Raw genomic sequence first — 6,888 nt, forward strand, 5'->3', positions numbered from 1 at the left:
AGAGACAGAGAGAGAATAGGGTAGGCCCTCCCTTCAAAAGGTGGAATGTATATAAGGCAAAGGGCTGACTTTGGTCTTCATTATTGTATCCACAAGTTTGGAATAAGAGCTCTCTCTTTCTCTTCAAGGTGTTTGAGTTTTCTCTTACTTCCATTCTAGTGCCCTTGTGTTTGCCACCCCATCCCCCTTCATTCCCCTTCTCTTCCCTCCTCCCTTCTCTTCTTCCATCTCCCCCTCCCCTTTTCTCTGTTGTGGAAACACATTGCAAAAATCTGGGAGTCTCGAGAGTGATAATCAAGGATGGTTCGTGCTTGCATTTCTCCCACAAGGAGTAGTAGGAGGAGTGGTTCCCTTGTAATTCCTTCAAGATTCCCATGCCATGTGAGTCACCACCAAAGACTACACAATGGGTATCAAGGGGTGGACAAAAAGGAGGCCAAAATGGGAGACAAGGAGGCAAAACTGAGAGTAGATAGGGAGTGGGAAGGGGAAAGAGGCTAAGAAGGTGGGCACAAGGAAGGGAGGGAGAGGGGTAAAAATAGGGGTCAAAGAGGCTATGGAGCCAGTTGTGTAGCAAAGGTAGTAGTATCTCCTTTTTCAATGTTATTGTATTAACATTTTTGTACTTCATCGTCGTAAAACTATCTTGTTTCTATCTCATTAATTTTCATATCAACCTACTCATCACATATCATGAAAATATCACCATTATTTGCTTCATAATATCACCTCTTCATCTTCACATTCAAAATGTTAGCTATGTTTCAATTACACAAATTATTTTTATTATTTTTGTTATTTTGGCCTATGCATACATACCTACATGATATTCAATAAAACATGACCAACGTTATTGAGATTAATATGTATTAGGAAAACAGGGAACTCATTTTGGGGCCTTTTGGCCAAAATGAAAAACCCCCCTCCACCAATCACAAGGAGGCCAATGTAACATTGAGGACATTAACAAAAATTAACGTAATTCCATAGACAAACAATACTTTCTGGATATAAACTTGTAAATAATAAATGAAAATTTGAACCATTAGCATGTTCAATTCTCTTTCATGAATCAAGGATTCAAATGATCTTTCTCTTCTAAACTGGTTTTTCTTTTCCTTTCCTAATCTAGTTTTCTAGCTTTCATTTCACCTATTATAATGCATGTTCAAAGCTCTTACCATGAGCCAAGGACATTCTCTCCTAAGCTAGTTCTCGCACTTGATTTGTCCCCACTTGCAAGCTTAGTTTTGTTTCACAAATCATTTGCAAGTTCATTCTCTTTCACAAATCATCCATGGGAATAGGCAATCCAAGCCATCCTAATGCAAAACATTGGTGTAACTCATAATGAATAAGACCTTGACATAGAGGTGAGAGCTATTTCTCGCCAACCTATAGCCTGCATATCATCTGTAGAGGTTGCCAACCATGTGAATGCAGAGGGTCACTGGCAAAATTTGGATGTCTTAAAAGGTAGCTGAGTGTTGACACAACCAACAAGGAGAAAAAAACCCTGGTCAACTAGTATATTTCTAGACCCTTGGAAAGGCATGGTCAAAGATTTTAAAACAATAGATGGTAAGAAGGGTTTTAAGGAGCTACTAACTGAGCAGGTATATATGCACAAAGAGCTTGTGTTGTAAGATTATCCAAATTATATTCCATGAAACATGACCGATTGTGAGTTTCTCCTTTCAATCTCAAAATTGTAGGTTGAAACATTGTTACTTTTTGTGTCCAATTGGAGGTGTTTTGGTTTCAGATCTATATCCATCAACATATAAAGAATGGCAGCCAATGGAGTGCATTTTGGGATTGTTAGATGCATTGAATGCAGCAATAGGAGAGCTATAAATCAAGATAGATCTAGAATCAAATAGGTAACTTCATTTATGACCATTTTTATGAATTTTTGGACAAAAGAAAAACTCATGATGTGTTAAAGAAACAAGATCCTCCATCATCAAATAGTATAGACTGGACAGTGTTGCATGGTAGTGTGACAAAGATATACAAGGCCAAGCTATTTGTAAAAGTTCAATGATCTTTACGGCCAAGAATTGCTACAAGAATTGTAAAAATCAATTATGCATGCCCATAGGGATAGCTCTGGGAACACAAAAATAAGGAAAAAGCACATGAAAATTGGGACCTCGAGCATCAAGAAATGATGAAATTTGCATGCAAATTGCATTGAAATAAACCCCATTGAAATAAAAATCATTGGGGCACTGCCCTCGCACCCCACGCTATCCCTGGACCCTACCCTATTGTGGCACAGGGAAGCCACAAGGGGTTGCCGCCCCTTGACCCCGCGTCGAGGTGGACTCAATTTCGAATTGGGCACTCAACTATGCCAATGAACACATGATCTTGAGATCAAGAGTCCTAAATGCTAGAGCAAAGGGGGAAGAGGAGTAACCTTCAAGGCCCACAAGTAAGACCCTCCACCACAGAAGCCCCTATGATGCCTCCTTTGCAACAACAAAACATGGGAGATATTCCCTACCCAACAAGTGCCCCTTATGGGCCTATGAGTGCAAGAAACATGCCACTCCCTAGAGGACCTCCAGTCCAACCTATTAGGCCCAATCCGACCAAAGTCACAATGCAAATGCCTAGTGGGCATGGATCCTCTCATCCCAACCTTGTGCCATCTAATCCATGGAACCTTTCATTAGGAACACCAATGTACGGGACAAGGCCCACCATTCCACAACCTCCTCTTGTATCGCAAATGGTCCTTATAGATGAAGCTATGAGAATCCTAGTGTAAGCGCTAGGAAGGGGGGCTGTTGCTCCACCACTAACATTTCCAAGAAGGGATACCAACCCCTCAAGGAGCAAGCCTATCATAATATCCAAGCTAATCACCAAGTTTGTAGGAGAAAGAGACCCAGTCTCCCATGTTGAGAGATTTGAACAAATCTGTGAGACCTTTGGTGATATCAAGGATCTAGACGAGGTCAATGCTTTTAGCTTGAGTCTTGATGGCAAGGTTGGACAATGGTTTAGATCCTTAAACCCTAAGGAGAAAATAAATTGGGACACGTTGCATAGATCTTTCATTGTGGGGTTTGCCCGCAGTGGTCCCAAGTGGCAAGTGGAACCCGCTTAACCAGCTTTATGAGGTGAAGCAGTAGGATAGTGAGTCCTTAAGAGACTATATTACCAGGATTAAACATCTGAACTCACTACGAGAGGATGAGCGATGTGTAGCTTTTGTCACGCTTCCTCATAGGGCTACAAGATGCTAAGCTGCATGATCACCTGTTTGCTATGAATCTCACTATGCAGCAAGATGGCGATACGCTTAGAGGATAACATGAGGGGGAAGCCCCAAAATGACAAATCCTTAGCTTCCTCAGATATGTCCCAAATAGCACAAGCTTCAACCTCATAAGCAACTAAGGATGCAAGTATGATGCCCAAGGTGCTCAACATGGAAGAGTTGGCCACATATCTATTAAACAAGTTGAGCCAACAATGGAAGATAGAAGCACCAAAAGATGTCCCTAGCAACCCCCATCTATTTCCACAAAGAGATAACATATGGTGTGGGGTATGCAATGGAAATCATCCCACTAAGGAATGCCCTCATCCTAGAGCCAGAGGCCAACACTCTATTGTGCCCATTGTGCTCGTTGGGGAAATCATGAGACATCCCAATGTCATTATCTTAGGGTGATTCATTAACCCATGTATCAACAAAGGCCGCATCTACCATTGCTTGCATCACCCAATCCATCCAATCAAGCATAATCGGCAATACAAGGAGCCCCATCAACCAATCAAGGGCAATTTAGGGCTCAAAATATTCCATTACCCCTGCTAGTACTATTACCCAGAAAAGAAATCAAGACCAGAGGCTAGAGGCTAAGCATGGCGACGCTCGAGGGCCATAGGGGAAAGGAGATCGTGAGGGCGAACCGTTATCATGGGAGGGGGAAAAAAAGGAATTAGAAGGGGAGGAAATGAAGAGGGAGACTATGATGCAAGGGGAAAGGGAGAGGGGAAGAGAAGCATGTTCATGATAGGAGGAGGAATGTAAAGATGGAGACATCAAGGGAAGAGGACCATACTTTATTTGAAAGAAAGGATGAGAGGGAAATATTAAAGTACTAGCTAGGTGGCTTTACAAGAATGAGCGTCTCATCAAGGAATAGCCCCCTCCTTTTATAGCCAAAAGAGGGGGGTCTCTCCCAATTAATGTATCCTCCCACATGCATGATGTGTGTGGAAATCCCATGTGGGCTAGGTGGTTACACACTCTCAATTGTGTGCGACAACCCTTTGCCTCAATTTTCCACATAAATCAAGCCCCATATCTCAAGTCTATGATACTCCCTTGGTCTCTTCCCAATTTTATAATATGTTCAAACCTCTAGGAGGACAAGTGGAGGGTTGGCACAAGGAATCTTGCCACCTCATCCTACTTTCCCCATTATTTAACTTGCTCTCTTGGACCTTCTATACCTCCCCCACATGGGCCTATCCCATATGGAGGGAATAAGTCAATATAATATCCATCTCCACCTATTTTATATTACTTCTCCCATGGACTTTGAGCCATATCTCACTAAATGCAGCCTAGGTGGAGGGGTGGCACATGGAGGAGCCATGCCACCTTACATTTTATAATATTACTATCATGGATTATGTACAACACACCTTATGGGTCCTCTTACATGGAAGGGTGGCACATGGTCATGCCTTGCCACCTCAACCTTGGGCCCTATGCACACCATATTTTATTATACTATTTCCACATATACAAACACACACACATATTAATGCCTTTTTCCTTAGACAATTTTATCCATAACAATTCCCCCCCCCAGGCAGGGAATGCACATCATTTCCATGCCTGGGTCTATCACGCACAAAGAAAGGCTTGAGGTAACGCTTGTTGATCACCTTCTTGCCATATGGTTCAGGCAGCTCCTGAACTTGTACAGACCCATTGCTATGTTCCTTGATGACTTTGTATGGACCAGTCCACAGTGGCAGAAACTTCTTATCCATTTGGTGGTCCAATCTGTTATCAAAGCATAGCACAACATCCCCCTCAGCAAAGTGTCTTTCCCATCCCTTGCAAATCTTAGCATCCAAGCGAGCCTTTTGTCGATTCTTTTGGACCTCTGTTTGGTGTAGTGCAAGGCATCGGGTTTCATCTAACTTCTCAAGTTGTACCAATTTGGCCTCTACATGTTCATCTTCAGTCATCCTCTGTTCTTGTGCCAATCTCAAAGCTGGAATCTCTATCTCTAGTGGTAAAACGGCCTCAGTACCATACACCAACTCAAAAGGAGTGTGACCTGTAGATGTTTTATGAGTGATGTTGTAAGCCCACACGGCTTCAGTGACCTTCTGATCCCATTGGCTCCTGTTCCCTGTGGCCATTTTTCCCATGGTTTTACAAAGGAGGCCATTGGTCTGCTCTGTTTGACCCATGGATGCTAGATAATAGATACGAGAAGTGTGATGATCAATACCCATGCGATCCATGAGTAACTCCACTGCTTCATTTAAGAATGGACTCCCATGGTCAGAGACAATCTCCATGGGTGTCCCAAACCTTGTGCACATACGTTCAAATATGAAATTTGAAACTGCCTTACCATTTGTAGCAGGGAGGGCGATAGCTTCAGCCCACTTAGTGACATACTGAGTGGCTACCAAAAGATACTTCTTTTTGCGGGTAGTCATGGGCAAGGGCCCAACAAAATCTATTCCCCACTTCTGAAACGGATGGATGGACATCACTGGGTGATGTTGCCCAGGATGCAAATCCTTCCTACCAAAGAATTGGCATGGTTCACAGGTTTTGCAATACAAAGTGACATCCTTAAACAAGGTCAGCCAATAGTATCCAGCATGTAAAATCTTCTTAGCTGTATAGTCACTGGCATAGTGGCCTCCACAAAATCCATCATGATAATGCTTCAATACCTTAGGCACTTCATTTGCATCAGTGGCCCATCTTAGTACCCCATCCATGCCTTGATGGTACAACACCCCATCAAGGAGGGTGTAGTGCCTACTATCTCTGCGGATCTTCTTTCTCTCATAGCTAGTACTTTCTGAAGGAAAGGAGAAAGCAGTCAGAAATTTGTAGATACCACCATACCATGGATCCCCAACTTCTATGGCTGCTACAAGGGTTACATCAAGGCACTTCTCTAAATCAATCAAAGCATTCTTCAAGTTGGAACAACCTCCTTTTACAATTTTGAAAGAAAAATCATATTCTTGTAGAGCTACCAACCATTTGGCCAACCGGCCCATGGGATTTGGTGATTGAAGAACCTACTTTGCAAGACCAGTGCTAGTGAGTATAAAGAAGGACTTTCTAGCCACATAATACTTAAATTTCTCAATGCAAAACACCAAAGACAAGGCATGCTTGTCAGCCTCTGAATAGCGTCGCTCAGTGTCGAGCAATTGTCCAGAAGCAAATCGAATGGGATACATGAGCTGATCCTCCCCTTGTTGGAGAAGAATACCTGCCAGAGTGTGCTCACCAAACCCAGGATTGATATAGAAAGTCTTTGACCAATCTGGATTGTGTAGAATGGGTTTTGAAGCCAGAGCATTCTTGATTTGTGCAAACCCATGATCACAATCCTCATCCCAAGAGAAATCAACCCCATCTTTTAATAGCATAGTCATGGGTCATGTCAAAGAAGCATATTGATCAATGAAGCGGTGATAGTATCCTGCTAGATTGACAAATGAGCGTACCTGACGTTTGGTTGTAGGCGGGGAGAGCTTGAGGATGGCTTCTACCTTCTCGGGGTCAGGCTTGACGCCCTCGGATGAGATAATATGTCCCAATAACCTCCCTTGAGTGGCTCCAATGGTGCATTTTGTGAAGATTGTGGG

The sequence above is a fragment of the Dipteris shenzhenensis genome, chromosome 4 (genome assembly GCF_047967505.1).
Source record: "Dipteris shenzhenensis isolate YYH24624 ecotype China chromosome 4, Dip_SZ_1.0, whole genome shotgun sequence".
In the NCBI taxonomy this organism is placed as follows: Eukaryota; Viridiplantae; Streptophyta; class Polypodiopsida; order Gleicheniales; family Dipteridaceae; genus Dipteris; species Dipteris shenzhenensis.